An 11,670-nucleotide genomic window follows, 5' to 3' on the forward strand; every position below is an offset into this window, starting at 1 on the left:
CCAATTTCCTTTTAATCCCCATCATCTCTCCCACTCGCTCATCCTCATCTTTTTTGTCTTTGATTTTCTTTTCTTTCCCTCCAGCTTCCTCCCCCTCCTCCGCCTCCCTTCCCCTTGTCCCTTTTTTTCCCTCTTTCATTCTCTTCTCTCCCACCATGCAGCCCTCCGGTTACTTTCTGACTTGTGTGCAGTTTAATAATCATTAGGACGAGGCCCCTAATGAATAAAGTCACTCGGACTAATTGCTCGCAGTGTTTCAAGATACGAGATAGCATGCCGGGGAATGAGAAAAAATGAGAACGTGGATGTTTAATAGCTTGTTGGTGGAATTTTAAAGAGGTAATTAGGGGCATTTACAGTAGGATGACCACACACTGCCTGTTTGTTTTGTTTTTCTTTTCTTTCCTTTTCTTTTTTTTGCGGGTGGATGGGTGTTTGTTTTTTAGAACATGATAAATCTCTTGATTGATGGAGCGAAACACCACTAAGCCTTGTAAAAAGAGTGCGGTTGAAAACAGAGAGAAAAAGAATCTCAGAATCATTCAGGTAGAAAATTAGACCACCGGGGGTGACGAGGGAATCCATTTCTTATGATGATCTGGATGTTTGACCAGCTTAAGCATGGGAGCCACTTCAAGACATGTGTATTGAACACATCTAGATCACAAAAAGGCAAATAAAAATAGTTTTGTCAGAATAATTGTAAATGTCTCAGTCACTGGTACTGAAGCATGTAAATCCACCTGTCAGCCCCAGACGCCATCATGCTAATACTGTATATGTCTTAACCACTAGCATCAGGTAGCTTTATTGGCCTCAGTCTAGCCTGGGTGTAGTGTACAAATGAACCACACCCAATTATGTTAGCCCACTATTTGCTCAATCTTACTGATTGTAGATTAGGCGGGCAATCATATGAGCTTTTTGAAATTGACAGTGCCAGTTTTACCTAAACCGTGATCTGTCCTCAGCCAATTGCTTTTGTTTGTGCTCAAACCTATCCAAACAGTGACTGAAACTGAAAGTGTAAAACAATATTTTGGCCATGTTTATGGGGCTATTACAACTAAAAGGGGTCATTTACTGTAATGTCTGACAGTGTAAGTACAAGTACACACAGAAACATACAGTCACTCAAACGTCCAGCAAAACAAAAGTTTTGTCCCCATAACATAAAATTGTATGGGTTGTGGGGTTAGGACCCTGTCACTCTGGATCAAACATATTAGTAGCCACCCTAAGTGCAAGAGGACAGGTGTAGCTTAGCCCTGGGGCAACACTGTGTCCCAGAGAGACTTCATGCGACTGTAGCAGAGCAGTTTGTGTGTAACCCTGTTTTGCTCCAAACACTCTCAAAGGAGAACACAGGTGTATTGATTTTCAGCGCTAGCCATAGAAGGGAGCCAGATATTGGCATTAAACCCTTTTGACATGTTGCTCTCAATGAACACCAAATTGTACACTTGATGTGACACACAAGCAGGCAGCAGTCTGGATATCATAAAGCATGAGCAGTAAAAGGCACACAAAGGAGCAGCGCCTCCACTTCTAGCACAAACATATCCACTCCTCAAATTCAGCCACAGACAAAAATGACACAGACTTGAATAAAATATACAGCATTTTCATTTATCACACCTGCGTATTTTGCACAGGCATACCTCCACACCCGATAAGCCAGGCATGCAAAATGGGCTGCCTCTTCACGCTAAAACACGGCCCAAAGCATTTTCTTTCTACCTCTTTCTTTCAGTCTATCTTTCTTTCTCACCCTGTACATCTTTTTTTTCCACTGTCAAGGCGTTACCAATTGGAGGAAACTGATGTTTTTCTTGCATCACATCTGACTAAATTTCTTTACCCTTTGATGTTGCCACTTGGAGTTGCGATACTTATCCCTTGGCTTGAAACAGCCGTAATGACAAATATTTTCTGTAAAGATTTTTAGTCACTTTGTTCCCTAGCAACAGAAGGCTACATTGCTGCTATCTCAAAAGTATCCTCATTGTGACTTAGGGTTATGTGTTAGTAGTGCTACACATGTGAAAACTGCTACCAGAAAGATGAAAGGACTAAACGATTGGGTATGAGGGTTAGGTCAGTTGATGTCTTTTTTGTGGCTTTAGCAGCTTGTTATGCCAAGAACAACACTATATCCCTCAACATTAAAAGGTTCTCTCCTTGTGCTGCTTTCCTTCATTTCTCATCTCTTGAAATTACAAAAAGACATTTTTGAGTTTTGAACTCTTTTAACTACACACTAGTAAGTGTTCTACCACTGTTTCAGGACAGGGGTATTTTTTTTTCTTCTATTTTTTCTTTTTCAAGGCTTTAAGCACCACAAATGAAATTCCATTCACCTCTTTTGTATTGAGGTAGCAGCATAAATATCAGAAATATAAATTGCCAACCTCCACCACCAGAGCTGCATGAAATGATGCATTAAGGCCCTACATTTACACTGGGGAGTCACTGTTCTTCTTAATGCACACACACAAATTCACAAAGGCAGCTACACACTTGGGTGAGCACTCTAAAAACTGCCAGATATATTTATTTGCATAACCTTTCTTTTGCTTTTTTTTTTCTCGCTTCAGACTATTTTCTGCCCTAGCATAAAAAAAAAAGAAAAGAAGAAGAAAAAAAAAAGTAGAATGCCATATGTAATAGCATCAGGATAAGTACTGTTATTTGTTGCGCCCCCGTGGTCTTGTACATTTAATGATTCTCCCTGCAATGGATAGCTGTCATGCTGTAGGCCTGGAGCAACATACAGAACGTGCATACAAACCTTTCCAAACAGCTGCACAGTTCAGATATGTGGCCAGTTAAGTGTTTTCAAGTAATTACAGATGAAGAGTGTGTTAATAGTTATTGACTTTGTAAACACAGTTTTTGTGCATTGGGGAGGGGAGCATTGTGTGGGGGGAGTGACAAAGGTGCTCTACAATACATTTCTTAACATACATGAATTGTGAAGCACAAAAACAACCCCCTCAAATGACCACAGAATCTCATTTATCCAGTCCTGTCCTGCTACACTGGCTTGGGTCAAGTGGGTGACCCAGCTAAGCGCACACAAAGATCAAGACCAGAAAAGCAAGCTTGCCTCATCAGTTATGCAATACCCTCAGTATCCTCTTCCCAGATCTTATTAGTTTAGAACCACCTGTCATTTGAAGCTGACACACTAATTTAAAGTGTATATATTATGCAAAATCCACCTTTTCACTGTTTGTAACATTATTAGGTTTGCCCAGCATACCTGCAGCTCACAAAATATGAGAAAAGATTCCTTTCTAAATCTGTACAAAACAGTGTCTTCTTATAGAACAGGTACAGTCCAGTGTTATGTCCTCACTTGAGATGCAACTACTAACACTTAAATGTGTCAGTTATGAGCAAAGCATGCCAAATGCTTTGTGCTGGCTTGTTGTCAGCCCTTTACATTTGTTCGCCTGTCTCCTTTTCTCAGTGCTCACAGACATAGTGTTGTCACACAGCCAAATTCTTAATAAAGCCATTTTCATTTACATATTTCTTGGTTTCTAAGCAATATGGACATATTTACATCCAGAATGATCATTCATAGAAAGTCTATATTAACTTCTAGGGTCTTTCAGTCAGATGTGCTGCTTCCATTGGCCTCTTGCACCTGCTATAGTCTTTCTTAAAAGGATGCAAACAACAGCTCATTTGATTTAAGGTTGCAAAAACTGACACAGCACTACTATAGATAGACTGTGAGAACATGTTAGACTTATATCAACTTATAAAAGGTGGTAGGCTCCATCTGTGACCATGAAATGGATAAAAAGGGTGGATAAATAGTTACTATCCAGAAATGTTCACAAGTACTTTTTTGTAAGTCCAAGTCAAGTCACAAGTCACTTTTAGTTGCTGCTTTTTAATTTGTTCCTTTTATTAAGTTTTTAATACCCAAAAGTTACAGCGGGCTGCAGCAACAAATGTGTTGCCATTGTTTTGATTGATTGTGTGTGCAGGCGCGTCTGTGTTTGTGTGATGTAACCTCAGTGTAACATTTGGGGAACTGACAGCAGACAGCATAGACAGCCGACAGGAGATTGAACAGAGAGAAAATTATGAAAAAAAAATCTAAAAAACAGGATTGCTAAAGAGTCAAATTGCAAATGTCTTGACTCATGTCTCAAGTAATTTGAGTGTGAGTCCAAGTTAAGTCTCAGGTCACTGGAAATTCAAATTAAGTTTTCACATCCTTAATTCAAACACCCACTACACTAAACTTGAGAAAAAAAAATTAAAAAACATAAAAAATTCCTTCCTAAAGTGTTACTGGTGTTAAAACTGTATTCAGCCAAAGGGTGAAACACATGATCAGTTTAAAAAAATCCAGGTGATAAAAATGCAATCTTGTTTGAATGCCTGTGTAGTTTTAATTCTGTCACCCTGAACCTAGTTAATAAATTAAACTTGTTGCCTTAGAGACAAGTGGCAATAAAAAAGAGCATTCCTAATGTTTTCAAGGCTAAACGATGCCTGCTTGTGAGAGCCCTGAAATAAAAACAACCCTTTCTTTGTTGATATCAATTACCAGGTGACTGTTAATCAATTTTAGTGACAGCTTAATGATTTGTTGTCGGATGTTTGAGGAATGAGCAATGGTGGCTTGAGTTGATTTTCTCCCTTTCTCATTTTCTTGCTTTTGGTTTCTCACTGACATTTCCCTCTCAAGACAAAAGAAACATAAGGTAAACAGTCCCCTTTTGGGTTAGTTTCATCTCCACTTGGATCCCTCTGTTGTTGGGCAACTCTTTCTTTTTAAATAACACTGGAGAAGCTGATTGTTCTTTTGCTATGTAATTTTCTACTGATGGGCTCTGCCAGCTCCGTCTGCAGTCACAAAAGCCTGCTTGACAACTTGACCATTACCGCCGCTCAATCGGGATGGAAATGCAGCTCCTGTTGCTCGTTGTTGTTGCATTGCTTTTCTGGCTTCCATTTGAGAAAACATTAACTGAGTCAGAATGGAAGTAGATCCAGGGGCATTTCAGCATACTTCTTCTGAAAATTGCCTCATGTCAGAAAGATTGATTGGGCTCAAAGGCATTTCAGAAACCCTTCTTTGTAAATCAAACATAGATTCTGGAAGAAGTTGGAGTATTTCAACTTAATTTCCTCTTCCCTGAATCACAGATAAAGAGTCTTATTTTATGCCTGGTTACTCGTGATTAGGAATTAATGGGGCTTTCAAACATAGGCTTGTTATAAGGTAAAAACTGTTGATCAGGATGCTGCAAGACATTGCATACGCTAATAAGAGCTCTGTGTCTCTGTTACTGCCTCACCAAACAATTTAGTTATCAATATCGTCCCGAAACACATGTGTTTCTTTTGCAAGTGCTGAAACAGTGGTTTTGCATGATAGACCATAAGTTTGACTGGCCTTCCTCCCTTACACTGTTCCATTATGCTGCTGTCTCCAGAGCAGGAACATAGTTCTATTTGGAGCCCTGCAAAGCTCTCAGCTAATGCCCCCAGGGATGCAGCATCATATCTGGCCAGGAGCAATGCAGAGACGTCTAGTGGTGGAGGCTTTGTGGCTTGCCTTTTACCAACACATCTGGCTCCAGAAGATTAGTGTGCTACTGGACCCCAGGAAAATGCACATCACGTGTACTTAAAGGAACACAAAAACAACATGCCTTAGAAATGCTTTCCTGAGTAGTTTGTTGGGGATGAAATAAGGCCCTGCTATAAACAAATTTCAAGTGTGCCAGTAAATGCATGCAAATATAAATGTAAATAAGCAGAAATTAGATTTTTCTGAGAATAGGGAGTTAATCATCTGGAAGTTGCTTTTAAAACATGTCATCTGTTGTCTTGAATTCATTAGTTGTCCCACTTGTCCTCTAATGTCTCTCAGCACTTTGGGCTTTTAATGTGCATCTTTAAAAAATGCCCATCTTACCGGCACATCCATTTTTCCTTTCCTCTTTAATGACAATTGTGTATTTATCCATCCCTGGTTTGCTGCAATGTCAGAAAATAATACACACTAGAATGATAAACAGTCCATTGGCAGACATGTTACGGCAACCTAGTAATGAACTGAAATCATTTGTGTGGCAGTAATTACACACTCCTCTGATTAAAGATGGCTGTGCTGGATAGTATTTGGGTAATTATTCCCTTTTGCTCTATGTGATAAGCTCATAAAGTCCAGTGAGGTTGGGTGTGGGACTGGGGAGGAAGTTAATGACATGCTAAGGCTGGTTGGAGTGAATATCCAGTAGCTTTTCTTCAATCACTCACTCCCTTAGCCTCTGTAGCCCCTGCAGTATGAGTGACTATCTTTATGTGTAGTTTCCCAGCATGTCAATGCTAGCCAAGCTAAAGTAATTGCTACCAACATGGCCCGGTTGAACAGAACCCTCATTCTGTGAATGCTAATGACAAGTAGCCTTAGCTAGGGTTAACGCTAACACGTGACTGCCCCTCCAACAAAGCTAATTAAAGCCATCTTTTTAATTTATTTCTTATTCTTCTAATTCTATGCTTCATGGTTGACCTAATCCCTTTCCTTATCCCTGCATGCTGTTTGTAATTAACACTTGCCTCCCTCATCTCTCTATTCAGCCACTCTGTCAGTTTGCCTGCTGTCCCATCAGCCGAGGGCCTGTCTCTCCTCCAGCAAGGCATACATCCAGTTTCCCTCCTGGCATTCAGTCATCCCACCAGAGGTTATGTTTCCCTCGACCCGGCCACACCTCCTGCATCTACCTTCATCCATCACATACACTCACAAACATCCATTTGGAATAACAGCGTGACCCCAAACACAGAGTCAAGACTCAGGGGTAGTGATGTTAGTGAGCAGCCACCTTCATTTCATATTTCTCTGGCAATAAGGAGTCTGAGGGCTAAATAAAGCTGGCATGTTACTTAACATAGCTGCTTCTATGTTCACCTCAAAGCTCAGAGTACACCAGGTAACCACACCCCTTTGCTGTTCAAGTCACAGTGATACTTTGTGTTGTTGTGTTGTGCTTTTGGTAGTCATTGTCATGGTCTTATGGCGGTTCAACTAATAGCGCATTCCAGTTGTCTCGTAATTTTGAGGAAAGTGACGTCATTATCAGGTAGTTGGCGTTCCAATTGCACAAACTCAGAAAAAATGGATGCCTTCAAAACAGCCAATTTGTGAGCATTTACAAATACTGTAAAAAAACTAGAAAATCACAAACCCATTGTAAAAATTTTGGTGATGATGATTAATAAACCACACATAATGACACATTTTTTTACAAACAAGCCTGCTGTAATAACATAATTATCAATCACAACTCATTGTTTATACTAGAACCTCAACAGACACAAAATATATTATAAAGAATTTTAAAAAATACAACAATGGAGTACAAGTGGTACTGGACGCAGTCATTTTTAAATATGGAATCTCGGGGTCCTCTAAAACTTACAAATTTGCCGTTCAGAAAAACAAGATCACTTTGTCATTTCTGGCAAAAATATATCAGAATTCCGAGTTCAGAGGACAATTGGAATGCATAATAAGGGTTAGCATGCTGAGGATGGAAATGCCAGTCAGATAAATACAAAAAATAAAAAAGGATGGAACTGCTGCTTTTAATTGTGTTACTATCCAACACCTAGCTTTTCCAAGACACGTAACATTTCCTTGTGGCAAGGAAGCTAATGAGTTAAATTAATTAGAGTTCATGTCAAGCCTCTAATTCCAGTTTTACCCTCTGGCAAGAGAACTTTAAAGTGTACTCAGAATTTTGTTGACTTTAAATGACCAAATCCTGAAGATCAGTCTTGAGTATCAGTCACAGACAGATGGTGGTATGATGATTTGGTGGTTAGCCCTGTAAATTACCTGTAGATCGTAGTGTGTATGGTTGATTGGGAAACTGTCAAGGTTGTATCTGGTGTCAGCCAGAATACACTTTAGTTTTTAGTCTTAACTGGATAATGTATGAGGCTAATGGATGAATGCATTGTATGGATTTCTCATAACTTAAACAGGGCTATGCATGATCAACCTTATGTTTGATGTAAAAGCCTTTAGCTGTGAGAAGTGCCCTATGAAATTGTGCTTGAACAGTCAAGGCCTATGAAACACACTATGTGCAGGTTTAAATGCTGTTTCGCATAGTTGCCCCTTGAGATTTGGAACTGTGACAACAGTGCAGCATTTTAGCTCACATAACAAACAAAAAAAGAGAGAAAAAAGCCTGAGTAAAAACCAAGGCTGGTGCCGAATCCTGCCAACAAACCATCGTCCTGCGCCCACAGAGGGGTGCTGTGGGGCGCCATCTCAGGCAGAGAGCAGCACAGGGACAAGAAGAAAAAAGGCAAAGCAAGTGGGCAGTGAGAGGTGGCCTGGGTTTATCGGCTTCGGCAGGCTTGGCACTGTTTTCCAACTCTCTGGGGGAGCCCAGTGCTACCGTTCTAATAAATGTAAACGAGGACAGAGGGGACTTCCGTTCATACTAAGCAGTGCTTTGGAAGATGCCAGAGACAGGGGCTCCACAAGCCATGGCAGGCCTGGCAGCAGTCATGGCTCATGCCCAGGAGAGAGGTGCCAGGAGCCGTTTGTTTGACAAGGCCCAGTGATGGAGCTCATGCTAAGAACAGAGGGCCTTTGTAGTTATGGCCAGATAGCTGTAGCACAAGCAGGCACACACATTAATACATATGGAGAAAAACGCAAATGAACATTTGGTAGATTGGTCATACACACTTTGTTTTGGTCCATTATCACACAAATATCTACCCCACTTTTGTTCTTTACACAGTTTTTTATAAACTTCCTAATACTCATGTAGTACTTTGTTACACTAAGAGAAGAAACAGAAATCATATCAAAGTATACTCTTTCAAATGTCATTGATTCCTCCCCCTGCATACACAAACACAAACACACACACTTAAGGTTTTGGTCATTTTCCTGTCATAATTTAAACAGTTATTCCAAGGCCTCTCCCAGCCACCCATTTCACCACCCTTTTTCTTTCTCTCCCTCTCATCTCGCTGAGAATGAAAGTGACATTTTCGAGCCTGCATCCCTCAACTTGCACTTCGCCGTGCTTCTGCTTGACAGCGGCACATTCAAGGTGGTGTCAGGCTGAAATTATACTGTCTGTGAAGCTCAGTAACGAGGCGAAGGATACAGACGCGCCGAAGAACAAGCACACCCCGGAGCTCCGAGAGTCAGCCTCCGCCTTTGAAGAGCGATGAGGAGTAGTGGGGAGAATCAAGTGGATAAAATGAAGAGGAGTGTTTGTTTTTATGCCACAGCTTATGAAGTCACTTTGATCTGATATTCCAAGATTATAGGTTCACTACCAATTGTATGCAATCTTAAAATTGACCAATCCCTTGAGTATGATACTGCCAGTTTGGTATATTTACTGGATAAATTCTAATTGCAGGGATACTAAGAAGTTTACGGTGTCCACGCAAATAGCATTGTGAACAGTGTTTAATAAATAAGATTCATCCTAGTCAGCAATTACATGACTGCAGGATTAGCAAATGGAAAACTACAAATGAGCTGGAGGGAATAGCAAAATAAAAACATGTTTCTTTTTCATGCCTTGGAAAGTATTGTGTATGTAGCTCTTCCTTATCTGAGACTATATGTTCCATCGAGTCATTTTTTTCTGGTCTGACTCATATCATGTGCTGCATACTACAGGCAAACCTTCATGGAAGATTTCTACCCAATCCTCTGGCCATGACAAGCACTCTGCAGGGCCAAACTGCTGCTGCTACTGATACAACTCGTGACACAGTCAAGAGCCAAATGTAGACACAGAGAGTGAAATGGGGGCAGACACAGAGGAGGGGCTTATGGAAATCATGTCCTAAGCTTTCTAAAAACAAATATCAGTGGCGTATTTCTGCTGTCATGGAAATGCACCTTGTGACAGCACCTACCCCCTGCGTAAGCTGCCCCAGCTGTGACCCACAGCATTCCATGTCAAGCCTGAGGCAAACTGAGGAACAGGTTGGATTAGACAAAGTCAGAAAGAGACAAGAACATGAGAGAGATTACATACCCTGAGATGAAGCTAGAGTTACAGTCAGCCAGATAGGGACTAGTGGGTTTGTGATGGTGGTGAGCCTGGGAAAGTGAGATGCTCTGACTAGAACAGGAGATCAAATATAATGTGTAAGAGGGAATGGGGGATTATAAAGTTTAAAGTTTGTGTTGATGAATCAGTCAGCTGGTGTAAAGGGCAAGTTAATGTTCAACACTAAATCTGCAGTGTTTAAATTGTTACCAGGGCCATTACTTCTGAGGAAAAACAATCATGTTGCAGTGTATGTACTAGTAATTTAATGTGTCTCCTGGCCAGATAATACCTAGAACATTTAGCTTGATTCCAGTTCCAGGCTGCATTAGCACTTGGCTGATGGAAAGATGCACTCCCTCTCAGTACTTCTCTTGAAACAGACTGTTCAGATGGCCCTTGCCACAGAGCGGATGGAGTTTCAGTCTCATGACTGAGCTGCCAGTGTGGAATTGGAAAGGCAGCTAACACTGGGTGAGTCACTCCCAACTGTCAGGCCTTTCACACTTGCACATGTGCCTTTTGTGGGGTGTATCAGTTCCTGCTCTGCTCCACATATAGACACCCGCAACAGTACCCCCCCCCCTCCCCCCCAGAAACACAAAAACACGTCACCCCTGTCTGCTTTCTAATGGCATCTCCTACTCTGCCCCTGCAAAGCGAGACCATGAATGGACTGGAAAAGTGGGGCCACATGGAATTGTGTCCGCCCCATATTCAGCAAGCAAGTGTTGCTCAGGCTAGCAAGATATATCTCAAAAAGAGGATCTTATATGCTAAGATTTTTCATATGCCATCCAAATTAAATATATTAAAGGTGTTTTTTTTTATCCATCATAACCCCTCTAGACCATAAATTTCTAATTAATTGCAGCTTCTAAATGCTCACAAGCTAGAGTCGAGCCTTCCTAGTGATTGAAAGTGGCGTACTCCCAAAGAGGAGCACGAGTCCACAGGGTTGATGCTGGAGAAGCTTTAGCATCAGAGTTGGGGATCTGCCCTTGCCCTTGGTGGATGTGTGTTTTTAAACAGGCGGGCAGCTGTTGATGCCGGCTGGAGGAGCTGCTATAGAGGCAGGGGTCCATCCCGTAAATGGAGCCGTGTGGTTCTGATGGATCAGCATATCAGTTCCCCTCCTGCAGGGTCAAACAAATGGAGGGTAGCATGGAGACTGTATTACTCATGATGAAGGAAAGGGTGGGAGGGGAACAGAGGAGTAGGATAAGGATTATCATCTTTTTTTTCTTTCATTTTTTTTTTTTTTATAAAACATGAGTCATTTGTATTATTTCAGAAAGAACTTTTGTCTTGGTTATTGCAAGCAGGAAGCTGATTAAGAATCAGATGAAACAAGTGATAAAAACACACTTGTAAATGATCAGAAAGTAGTTGATACCTCTTTTCTAAAGCAGCACACAGTGATAGAAAAAGGCTTTAATACTCATTTACATAAAACATTGAAACATTCATTAAGCATCTCTCATTTCACATTTGTCATTGTTTTTTCTCTTTCTTTTCTTTATTGTAACAGTGAATCATTTTTACCAATGAACTATGTATCCTCAACAACAGTAAGAAAGGAAATAAA

General features: G+C 40.8%; 1 protein-coding gene across 1 annotated transcript in view; it reads left to right on the forward strand.

Moving 5' to 3' along the window:
• ppargc1a (peroxisome proliferator-activated receptor gamma, coactivator 1 alpha) overlaps positions 1 to 11,670 on the forward strand; it is a 296,804-nt gene that overhangs the window by 174,663 nt on the left and 110,471 nt on the right. The gene's annotated exons all lie outside the window — the stretch shown is intronic.

This window comes from Melanotaenia boesemani, chromosome 5 (assembly GCF_017639745.1).
Source record: "Melanotaenia boesemani isolate fMelBoe1 chromosome 5, fMelBoe1.pri, whole genome shotgun sequence".
NCBI lineage: Eukaryota > Metazoa > Chordata > Actinopteri > Atheriniformes > Melanotaeniidae > Melanotaenia > Melanotaenia boesemani.